Source organism: Littorina saxatilis, linkage group LG13 (assembly GCF_037325665.1).
Source record: "Littorina saxatilis isolate snail1 linkage group LG13, US_GU_Lsax_2.0, whole genome shotgun sequence".
NCBI lineage: Eukaryota > Metazoa > Mollusca > Gastropoda > Littorinimorpha > Littorinidae > Littorina > Littorina saxatilis.
In genome coordinates this window covers 21,631,563-21,644,155 of record NC_090257.1, presented here as the reverse complement: position 1 = coordinate 21,644,155, position 12,593 = coordinate 21,631,563, and the positions used below count along the sequence as shown (strand labels likewise).

The following is a 12,593-nucleotide window of genomic DNA, read 5'->3' as shown; positions in this document are numbered from 1 at the left end:
AAAAACGGTCATACACGTAAAATTCCACTCGTGCAAAACCACGAGTGTACGTGGGAGTTTCAGCCCACGAACGCAGAAGAAGAAGAAGCATTGTGCTTATGGTGACAGATTGTGCCTTCGGGGCACAATGGCAAGGGGCTTAGTTTACACGAAATTTCTTCATCTCTGTAGTTCAGAGACAACGAGGAAAACGGTACGTGCGGAGAAATATACCAACATCTCACAGCCTGTCGTGTTCTTTCTGTGCAAAGTGATTTGTTTTCTTTTTTATACACTGGTTTGTTTCTTCTTCTTCTTCTTGTCGATCACTCAGATGGAAACGCCGGTTCTCCGCGCAAATGTTGCCGTGCGCTGTAGGTCGTCCAGACTGCCATAGAGCTTCCCTTGCACCGTGGTCGCGTCCGCCCAGATCTGGCTCCTGAGGCCATCGTGTAGTGGGCAAGTCTGCAGCAGGTGTTCCGTTGTCATGCTGCCTGTTTGACAAGGGCACTGGTCTGACTGGCCAATTCTGAACTTGGTAAAAAGGTGGTTCATTCGGTTTGTTTGATTGTTGTTGTTTCGTGCGTGTGTGTGTGTGTGTGTGTGTGTGTGTGTGTGTGTGTGTGTGTGTGTGTGTGTGTGTGTGTATGTGTGTGTGTGTACGTAGGTGCGTGTGTGCGTGTGTGCGCGTGTGTGTGTGCGCGCGCGCGTTTGTGTGTGTGTGTGTGTTTGTGTTTGTGTGTTGTTTATATATATTATATGTCTTGTGTCGCGAACCCAGGGGGGTCCTGTGAGATTAGTTCAGCGTTGATGCTATTCTCTGGTTTGATGGATAAGTTTTCTAACAGACACATATGATTGTCTGCGAATGACCTACAATTGGAGGAACGTGACAGGGAATATATGGAGGCAAGTCGTTCCACAGTGCAGTCTTTGAATCAGCTGCGAGGAATCCGCTTTACACGCAATGTTGCACTCTTTGGTTTAGGGATAGAAGAGGTAAATGGTACAAGGGTAGGGACAATCTTTGTGATTCTGAAAAAAAAGTATACAGTACAGGAAATCTAAACTCTAAATACACTCACTCAAACGTTTGGCGAAAGCAAAAGTTTGTCCCTTGGACAATATTAATTTATAAAAAAATATTATCAAGCATGCTAAGAGGGATTTGCAAAGCTCTTGAAGGTCTTTTGTGATTTACAAGAAGTTGTACATAAGAAGGAACACTCTACACATAAGTGTTCCCATTTTGAACACATTTCTGACATAGTACATCATTCTACCAGCAAATGAAGCACACATAATCAACACTAGTGATCAATTTGTTTGTTTGTTTGTTTGCTTAACGCCCAGCCGACCACGAAGGGCCATATCAGGGCGGTGCTGCTTTGACATATAACGTGCGCCACACACAAGACAGAAGTCGCAGCACAGGCTTCATGTCTCACCCAGTCACATTATTCTGACACCGGACCAACCAGTCCTAGCACTAACCCCATAATGCCAGACGCCAAGCGGAGCAGCCACTAGATTGCCAATTTTAAAGTCTTAGGTATGACCCGGCCGGGGTTCGAACCCACGACCTCCCGATCACGGGGCGAACGCCTTACCACTAGGCCACCGTGCCGGTACTAGTGATCAAATGAACACAATGTTTTACTATGTGTGCTACTTTTGCCAGTAGAACTATGAACAAGGTCACAATGCGTTCAAAACTGGTAACAAGAATGTGTTCAAAAGTGAAATAATGTTATTAAGAGTGAAGATAGCTTTAAAGCTGTGGTCTCTCTAGGACTCTCCGAGGCCAGGCGTGTAAAGAGGTAAGGTTGAGGGTCCTCTTCAGAGTGCTGTGCATCGAAGGCGGCCTGAATCCCGACCTACACTGCCCGCGTGACCTTGACAGCTTCATCCAACGCCCCGGATTGTCATTGAGAGACCACAGCTTTAAGGAGCGTGATAACGAAAGGGAAGAAGATGTGTTACAGTGCAGCCTTTGGGTCACAGTCTATGCCTTGAGGGTAGAGTGACTAGGTGCTCGGTTACCACGTGCTTGCTACAGCCATCCTCTCTGTATAGTCAACACATCGGAGACGGAAATGGCACGAGGTCGAAGAAAGTGTTCTTGAAACTACAGGGGTTCAAACAGTATCTTCGTAGTATGGTTTTGACGGTTCCTTTCGCAGAGGCATAAAAAGTACATGTATAAGTTGAATTGTATTCTTGAGAGCTGACTTTTTTTGTTTCTCTTTCTCTCTGTCTGTCTGTCTGTCTCTCCTTTGCTTGTGTCTATCTCTCTCTCCCACTGTCTCTCTCTCACTCTGTCTGTCTGTCTGCTTGTCTGTGTTTGCTTGTGTGTGTGGGTGTGGGTGTGTGTGTGTGTTTGTGTGTGTGTGTGTGTGTGTATGTGTGTGTGTGTGTGTTCTTTCTCTCTCTCTCTGTCTTTCTGTCTCTGTCTCTGTCTCTCTCTCTCTCTCTTCTCGCTCTGTCTCTCTACCTCGCTCTGTCTCTCTCCCTCGCTCTGTCTCTCTCCCTCGCTCTGTCTCTCTCTCTCTCTCCCCTTCCCGCCTTCTTTCTCGCTCTCTCTCACTTTTGCCCATCCCCTTCCCAGTATGCTTACACAAACTGCAGTGTCGAAAGCGCGTGCAAAGTACACACACCAGTACACAAACTGCCGATTGACGATCGATGTAATACCTTCATTTGTTGGTGAATAATATTTAAAGCTTAACTGCACCGCACCTGCATATTGCACTTTGAAAATAAACAGGATATATTTATACATATATATATATAGAATAAAAAATAAAAAATAAATAAAAAGAAAAAATAAATATTTTTCTACCACTGATAAACATTTTTTTGTTTCCTCTCTCTTTTGCACTCCTAAGAGATTTTAACAAATCTCAGAAGAAAGTCTCTTCTGACTTTCAATTGTTTCTTTCACAACTTCTGATGTTTTATATATTAATTAAAAAAACCAAATTTAATATTTATTTGGTTTCTATCAATCTCATATGCATGTGGCTTCCTTTGATCGAATGATAACAAAGCCTCCCTGAATTAAAGTTTATTGGTTTAAACATAAGTTTATTTTAACAAAGGTTACAATCATGACATGTATACAAAGTTCACAGAAACAGCAACAAGCTAGAAGCTTATAGTGGTGTTCCTGCATGACAGTACAACATAAGGCGGTAACGGGTGAAAAATTTGTCTCAATAAGCCAAATCTATTAATAACGTAATGAACGTTGCATAATGATTATAAAGAAAGACAGTAAAGGAAGGAAGGAGGGAAAGAAGATGAATAAAAGAAGAGGGATGGGTAGGAGATGTGCAGAAGTTAAAGTTGTTGTCCGGCTTGTAGAGCATTTATTCTGACTTACCCGAAGCGGCCTGAACGTTCAATGAACGAGTGTACGGTGGAAAAAATTTTCCTGTTCAAATCTAAAGAATACTGTCTGTCTCCGTTTAAAAGGTGGGGGAGGTGAATTGTGTGATTAGGGAGGGTATGTATAGTTTCTTGACGTGCTTCGCGATAATTTGGACAATCGAATATGAAGTGTTGTACGGATTCGGACGGGAATCCACAGTCACAAGATGCATCTGTAGCAACGTGACGTCTCACTAGATCGTTATTGAGATCACTTATATATAACCTGAGCTTACAGTGAATTATTTGTGACATGCGATCTCCAGAATAAAAATAACACGGCGGACTTAAATCGTTTTTTGACAAAAAGTGCTTAAATTCACTTAGGGAATCACTAAGTTTTATATAGTCTGGTAAACCTGGAATAGATTACCACTGCCTCTCAGACACACAGATTCTCTCACTACATTCAAGACAAATCTCAAAACACACCTCTTTCAGCGCAAGTGATTTCCCCCCCAGCATCTCCCCACCCACCCCATCCCGCCCCACCTCACCCCCTACCTAGCGCCTAAAATAACGTGTATATATATTTTCTGCGCTTTGTGTCAGCACTGTGTGAGTGTGTGTAAATAGTACCGTTGACACGTTTTTATATAGAAGCCTACTGTGGTTCTTGTGCTTAGGCTGTGTATTGGACTGTCATTGTATGCCTGCATTATTTGTTGTCAGTAATTATTACATGTGCTGATTGTTCTCTTTGCCTGCGCGCGTATAGTATGTTGGTTATGTTTGGTCATAGTATGTTTGTTTATGTTTGGTTAGTATCATGCCTGTGCGTGTATTGTATGTTTGGTCGCTTTCTTTGCCTGTGCATGTATAGTTTGTTGGTTATGTTTGGTCGGTTTCTTTGCCTGTGCGTGTATAGTATGCTTGGTCGATGTATATATTGTAAAGCGCTAAGAGTAGACATTTTTTTTCTAGAATAGCGCTATAAAAGTTTGCATTATTATTATTATTATTATTATTATTAAAGAATCCCAGAGTTGTGTAGTAGATGGGAGAAATGAGTTTCTATATAATTCAGTTTTAAACGATGGAACTTTCCTGTCTGGAGGTCTGCGCCGGTGATATGGGTTATTAGTTGATATCAATGGTGGCAATATCGCTAATAAGTAGTTTGGCACCTTGCGGTGAACGATCTTGTGAAATAATATCAATTTATGACGTTTTCGCCTCTCTAGTAATGAAATAAAACCTGACTCATCGTACAATTTTTGATGGCTTGTACCGCGGACTGCTCCAACAATGGTTCGAATTGCATCTAAGTGAATACTTTCGAGCTCGGTGGCTAACTCCTTAGGGCAGTTGTCCCAGAGAACATCAGCATAATCAAAATGTGGCAATATGAAGGATTTATACATTGTTTCTAAAGCTTTTCTGCCTAGTTTATATTTATAAGATCGTAAGCAAGCTACTAGCGTACGGCATTTTGCTATAACAGATTTAATATGTAACTCCCACTTACCGTTATTCTGAATAATGATACCAAGATGTTTATGACTTTCAGTTTCTTGTAAAATTGTGCCACCGAAGTTTAAAGGGATGTAATCTGGATTTCTTTTCCTGCTTATATTCAGAAGTTTTGTTTTACTTTGATTAAATTTAACTTTCCACTGACTAGCCCACTGGTCGAGTTTTTCAAGATCTGAGTTAAAAATATCTGTTCGCATCTGAGAATTTTCCAGGCTTAAATACATACTTGTATCGTCGGCAAACAGTTTAATAATGGATTCAACGTTATCAACTATGTCGTTAATGTAAACCAGAAAAAGGAGAGGTCCTAGAATAGAGCCTTGTGGAACGCCTGTTTGCACAGGTAAGTAGCTAGACATACTTCCTTTAAGCACCACTGCTTGTGTTCGATCAGGTAAATAGTTTTGCAACCAATTAAACATCTGACCTCGAATCCCTAGTGCAAATAACTTTCTCAGAAGACCTTTGTGCCAGACTCTGTCAAATGCTTTGGAAATGTCGAAAAAGATTGCCTGGACAGTAATGCTGTCGTCGAGTGACTTGCAAAAGTCGTTATATAGGCATGTTAACTGGTACACAGTTGAGTCACCGGGAATAAAACCAGACTGGGAAGGTGTGATTATGTTATTCGATACAAAATAATCAAACACATGTTTCTGAACACATTTTTCAAGAACTTTACCTACGCAGCTTAAGAGTGAGATGGGACGATAATTTGAACAGTCTCCTTTATCCCCCTTTTTAAATATCGGTGTTATGTGTGCTGTTTTCCATATCCTTGGAAATACACCCTCATTTAATGATCTTGTAAATAAAATAGATAGAGGTTCTGCTATTATAGGTAAACTTGCAATAAGAATCTTATTATGAATTTTATCAGGTCCGACAGCTTTAGATGTATCAAGACTTTCTATTACACTTTTCACTTCTTCGGAAGTCACGACCATATCGTCGACAAAAAACTCAGCATTGTCTATATCGGGAACATTATCGTCTGTGTCGTTTATTTCTGATTGTTTAACAAAAGACATATTAAATAATTCAGCCTTTTCCTGGTCTTCAAAATAGGTTTTAAGTTTATTCTTTGGAAATCTCCATTACGAAATTGCAGGCAATACCGCGCCGTTGCACTCATGTGCATATTTTTCAGACTTTTGATAGTTTTTTGTTTTTTTAGCTTTGCTGTGTTGTATTGTTCCTGCTGGATTGGATTGTATTGTGTGGTAAAAGATTGGACTTTTTGTTTTATCTATGTTTATAATTATATAGAGTAGGGAATGTTATTGGTATTTGGTATAGCCGCTGAATTCGACGTGTTGCTGTGGGATACGCTGAAAGTGTCATAAAACTTAAAGGAACTCTCACAAGACAAGATATTACGATTACCATCACCATTCCTGACATTTTTCATCTGCCTGCACATTTAAGTGTTATTTTTCTGATGTTTAATTCGCTATCAGTGTTAGTGCCTTCAGAAGCAGTGTCATCATCATCATCGGCGTCGTCGTCGTCGTTGTCGTCGTCGTGGTTATTGTTGTCGTTAATGCTGCTGCTGCTATCTTGTTGTAGGTTTCTTTTGATTTCTTCCATTTTCTTAGTCTTCTACCACTGACTGAATAAATCGCCATAAAAAGTAATTGCTGCTGTACATAGTCATCGTCGTCGTCGTTGTTGTTGTTGTTATTGTTGTTGTTGTTGTTGTTGTTGTTGTTGTTGTTGCTGCTGCTGTTGCTGCAGCTGTTGTTGTCGTTGTTGTTGTTGTTGTTGTTTTTGTTGTTGTTGTTGTTCTTCTTCTTCTTCTTCTTCTTCTTCTTCTTCTTCTTCTTCTTCTTCACCTGTAGCACACACATTTCTGCCTAATTCCTAAGAGGCTTTATACCGCAGCATGTCTGGCTCTTAGGAAGGGCCTATACCGCGTCATGGCGTGACATTCCGCGTGTTCCGCGTGGTTCCTTCCGTCTAAGAGGACGCTACGGTTGTGTTCTTCTTCTTTTTCTTCTTCTTCTTCTTCTTCTTTTGCTTAGTAATATTTATTGATTGGCTAGTTATTATGACTATCGGTAAAACACTATCAAAACAAGCAGCAACATCATCCGCTCGCAACCTGCAACACCCTTCTTGGCAAGTGCCCTATTGAATGTGATCGAAAAGAGGGTTGTAATCTAAACAAGTCGCGTAAGGCGAAAATACAATATTTAGTCAAGTAGCTGTCGAACTCACAGAATGAAACTGAACGCAATGCCATTTTTCAGCAAGACCGTATACTCGTAGCATCGTCAGTCCACCGCTCATGGCAAAGGCAGTGAAATTGACAAGAAGAGCGGGGTAGTAGTTGCGCTAAGAAGGATAGCACGCTTTTCTGTACCTCTCTTTGTTTTAACTTTCTGAGCGTGTTTTTAATCTAAACATATCATATGTATATGTTTTTGGAATCAGGAACCGACAAGGAATAAGATGAAAGTGTTTTTAAATTGATTTGGACAATTTAATTTTGATAATAATTTTTATATATTTAATTTTCAGAGCTTGTTTTTAATCCGAATATAACATATTTATATGTTTTTGGAATCAGCAAATGATGGAGAATAAGATAAACGTAAATTTGGATCGTTTTATAAATTTTAATTATTTTTTACAATTTTCAGATTTGTAATGACCAAAGTCATTAATTAATTTTTACGCCACCAAGCTGAAATGCAATACCGAAGTCCGGGCTTCGTCGAAGATTACTTGACCAAAATTTCAACCAATTTGGTTGAAAAATGAGGGCGTGACAGTGCCGCCTCAACTTTCACGAAAAGCCGGATATGACGTCATCAAAGACATTTATCAAAAAAATGAAAAAAACGTTCGGGGATTTCATACCCAGGAACTCTCATGTCAAATTTCATAAAGATCGGTCCAGTAGTTTAGTCTGAATCGCTACACACACACACACACACACACACACACACACACGCACAGACACACACACATACACCACACCCTCGTTTCGATTCCCCCTCGATGTTAAAATATTTAGTCAAAACTTGACTAAATATAAAAAGGAACCGAAGAACATCATCAGTAAACCGGAAGGAAACACGCGGAATTTTAGGAAGGCAGAAATGTGTGTGCTACGGTTTCTTCTTCTTCTCCTCCTCCTCCTCCTCCTCCTCCTTCTCCTCCTCCTTCCGTTCTTCTTCTTCTTCTTCTTCTTCTTCTTCTTCTTCTTCTTCTTCTTCTTCTTCTTCTTCTTCCTTTGTACAAGTTTACTTCTGTACTTGTTACTTTTCTTCGTGTCATTTTCTAGGACTTGGACACATTGGACAAATACTTCACCATCTGAATGTTGCTGTTGTTGTGGTCTTTGTTGAAATTGTATAGGCACCTATACTTCTTACATTTTGCCATTGTTTATCGTTTTCTTCGGTTTCCCTCCAGTGACGGTGTATCATTATAATATTGATCAGTAGTGAGACAGTCCGCGCTTTATTCAGCTAGCAGTATTCAATCGGGTAAAAATATTGTGAACCACAATTTGCCATTCTGCCTCAAAATCATATCTCACTAGCTAACAAATCAAATAAGAGATGCGCCATTTTGATGGCAGATTTATACAACCGACAAACGTAAAATAACACCATGTTTCGACAGGCCTTCGTTCTCTCTCTCTCTCTCTCTCTCTCTCTCTCTCTCTCTCTCTCTCTCTCTCTCTCTCTCTCTCTCTCTCTCTCTCTCTCTCTCTCTCTCTCTCTCTCTCTCTCTCTCTCTCTCTCGCTCTCTCTTTTCTTTCCTCTCTCTGTCTCTCTCTTTTTTACATTTAGTCAAGTTTTGACTAAATGTTTTAACATAGAGGGGGAATCGAAACGAGGGTCGTGGTGTATGTGTGTGTGTGTGTGTTTGCGTGCGTGTGTGTAGAGCGATTCAGACCAAACTACTGGACCAATCTTTATGAAATTTTACATGAGAGTTCCTGGGATCGATATCCCCGAACATTTTTTTTCTTTTTTTTGATAAATGTCTTCGATGACGTCATATCCGGCTTTTCGTGAAAGTTGAGGCGGCACTGTCACGCTCTAATTTTTCAACCAAATTGGTTGAAATTTTGGTCAAGTAATCTTCGACGAAGCCCGGACTTCGGTATTGCATTTCAGCTTGGTGGCTTAAAAATTAATTAATGACTTTGGTCATTAAAAATCTGAAAATTGTAAAAAAAAAATATATATATATAAAACGATTCAAATTTACGTACATCTTATTTTCCATCATTTTCTGATTCCAAAAACATATAAATATGTTATATGCAATTTTTCAGCAAGACCGTATACTCGTAGCATCGTCAGTCCACCGCTCATGGCAAAGGCAGTGAAATTGACAAGAAGAGCGGGGTAGTAGTTGCGCTGATAGCACGCTTTTTTGTACCTCTCTTTGTTTTAACTTTCTGAGCGTGTTTTTAATCCAAACATATCATATCTATATGTTTTTGGAATCAGGAACCGACAAGGAATAAGATGAAAGTGTTTTAAAATTGATTTGGACAATTTAATTTTGATAATAATTTTTATATATTTAATTTTCAGAGCTTGTTTTTAATCCGAATATAACATATTTATATGTTTTTGGAATCAGCAATAAATGGAGAATAAGATAAACGTAAATTTGGATCGTTTTATACATTTTTATTTTTTTTTTACAATTTTCCGATTTTTAATGACCAAAGTCATGAATTAATTTTTAAGCCACCAAGCTGAAATGCAATACCGAACCCCGGGCTTCGTCGAAGATTACTTGACCAAAATGTCAACCAATTTGGTTGAAAAATGAGGGCGTGACAGTGCCGCCTCAACTTTCACGAAAAGCCGGATATGACGTCATCAAAGACATTTATCAAAAAAATGAAAAAAACGTTCGGGGATTTCATACCCAGGAACTCTCATGTCAAATTTCATAAAGATCGGTCCAGTAGTTTAGTCTGAATCGCTCTACACACACACACACACACACACACACACACGCACGCACGCACATACACCACGACCCTCGTTTCGATTCCCCCTCGATGTTAAAATATTTAGTCAAAACATGACTAAATATAAAAACAAGTCGCGTAAGGCGAAAATACAACATTTAGTCAAGTAGCTGTCGAACTCACAGAATGAAACTGAACGCAATGCCATTTTTCAGCAAGACCGTATACTCGTAGCATCGTCAGTCCACCGCTCATGGCAAAGGCAGTGAAATTGACAAGAAGAGCGGGGTAGTAGTTGCGCTAAGAAGGATAGCACGCTTTTCTGTACCTCTCTTTGTTTTAACTTTCTGAGCGTGTTTTTAATCCAAACATATCATATCTATATGTTTTTGGAATCAGGAACCGACAAGGAATAAGATGAAAGTGTTTTTAAATTGATTTCGAAAAAAAAAATTAATAATATTGTTTATATATTTAATTTTCAGAGCTTGTTGTTAATCCAAATATAACATATTTATATGTTTTTGGAATCAGCAAATGATGGAGAATAAGATGAATGTAAATTTGGATCGTTTTATAAAAAAAAAATTTTTTTTACAATTTTCAGATTTTTAATGACCAAAGTCATTAATTAATTTTTAAGCCACCAAGCTGAAATGCAATACCGAAGTCCGGGCTTCGTCGAAGATTACTTGACCAAAATGTCAACCAATTTGGTTGAAAAATGAGGGCGTGACAGTGCCGCCTCAACTTTCACGAAAAGCCGGATATGACGTCATCAAAGACATTCATAAAAAAATGAAAAAAACGTATGGGGATTTCATACCCAGGAACTCTCATGTCAAATTTCATAAAGATCGGTCCAGTAGTTTAGTCTGAATCGCTCTACACACACACAGAGACACACAGACACACACACACACACGCACGCACGCACGCACGCACGCACATACACCACGACCCTCGTCTCGATTCCCCCCTCTACGTTAAAACATTTAGTCAAAACTTGACTAAATGTAATAAAAAAAATGTCAACGACACGTGGACTTCAGTTTGAAACAAGTGAAAGCCGTGAGTCACAAAAGCCAAGAAGTCAAGTGTTCAAAGCGTACTGCTCGTCGACCCCTGGCTTGATCTTAAGTGCAATAGGTTTTTTTCATTAAAACACCAAGCTGGTACGCCATGATGTCAGTTGGAGTTCATTGTCATGGACAAAATTTTGTCGGACAAGGAGCGATGGTTGGCTTGATCTAAACGGGGGGGGGGGGGGGGGGGGGGGTATGGTAGGTATGGGGGTGTCTTTCTTTTTGGAGGGGAGAGGAGACGAACGTAATGATAAGATCCTCTTACCTGCAAAACAAAACTGCAAAATCACAGGTTTGGGAAGTTAACTATCTCGTTGCCTGACGGCGTTGTTCGACAGAGTCACCGAGGCTGGACAAGACAAGGCCACCTGACGGTGTGGATGTTGACCGGTGAAGAGTTGAGGCAGCTTCCAGGTGAACTACGTGCACAGGTCACTGCATGCAGGGTCATACGTACCAATGAATTCATTTACTATTGTATCGCGGAGTTGACAATATGTTCACATGTGGTGTTTTTCCAAACTTAAAAAGAGCTCAGATGAACCTCTATTCACCTCTCACTTCAAGCATGGGCTACCTGAAAGACAAACAAGTCGCGTAAGGCGAAAATACAATATTTAGTCAAGTAGCTGTCGAACTCACAGAATGAAACTGAACGCAATGTAATTTTTCAGCAAGACCGTATACTCGTAGCATCGTCAGTCCACCGCTCATGGCAAAGGCAGTGAAATTGACAAGAAGAGCGGGGTAGTAGTTGCGCTAAGAAGGATAGCACGCTTTTCTGTACCTCTCTTTGTTTTAACTTTCTGAGCGTGTTTTTAATCCAAACATATCATATCTATATGTTTTTGGAATCAGGAACCGACACGGAATAAGATGAAAGTGTTTTTAAATTGATTTGGACAATTTAATTTTGATAATAATTTTTATATATTTAATTTTCAGAGCTTGTTTTTAATCCGAATATAACATATTTATATGTTTTTGGAATCAGCAAATGATGGAGAATAAGATAAACGTAAATTTGGATCGTTTTATAAATTTTTATTTTTTTTTACAATTTTCAGATTTTTAATGACCAAAGTCATTAATTAATTTTCAAGCCACCAAGCTGAAATGCAATACCGAACCCCGGGCTTCGTCGAAGATTACTTGACCAAAATTTGAACCAATTTGGTTGAAAAATGAGGGCGTGACAGTGCCGCCTCAACTTTCACGAAAAGCCGGATATGACGTCATCAAAGACATTTATCAAAAAAATGAAAAAAACGTTCGGGGATTTCATACCCAGGAACTCTCATGTCAAATTTCATAAAGATCGGTTCAGTAGTTTAGTCTGAATCGCTCTACACACACACACACACGCACACACGCACGCACACACACACGCACATACACCACGACCCTCGTTTCGATTCCCCCTCGATGTTAAAATATTTAGTCAAAACTTGACTAAATATAACAAGTCGCGTAAGGCGAAAATACAATATTTAGTCAAGTAGCTGTCGAACTCACAGAATGAAACTGAACGCAACGCAACGCAGCAAGACCGTTTTCTCGTAGCATCGTCACTCCACCGCCCGTGGCAAAGGCAGTGCTCGTGGAATTGACAAGAAGAGCGGGGTATTCGTTGCGCTGAGAAGGATAGCACGCTTTTCTGTACCTCTCTT

At 39.8% G+C, this 12,593-nt stretch overlaps 1 long non-coding RNA gene across 1 annotated transcript in view; it reads left to right on the top strand.

Moving 5' to 3' along the window:
* Nucleotides 1-11,427, top strand: part of LOC138983867 (uncharacterized) — a 73,647-nt gene extending 62,220 nt beyond the window's left edge. Inside the window, exon 3 of the long non-coding RNA XR_011461292.1 lies at nucleotides 11,262-11,427. This is a non-coding gene — a long non-coding RNA (uncharacterized lncRNA). The remainder of the gene's footprint in view (nucleotides 1-11,261) is intronic.
* Nucleotides 11,428-12,593: the final 1,166 nt, after the last annotated feature.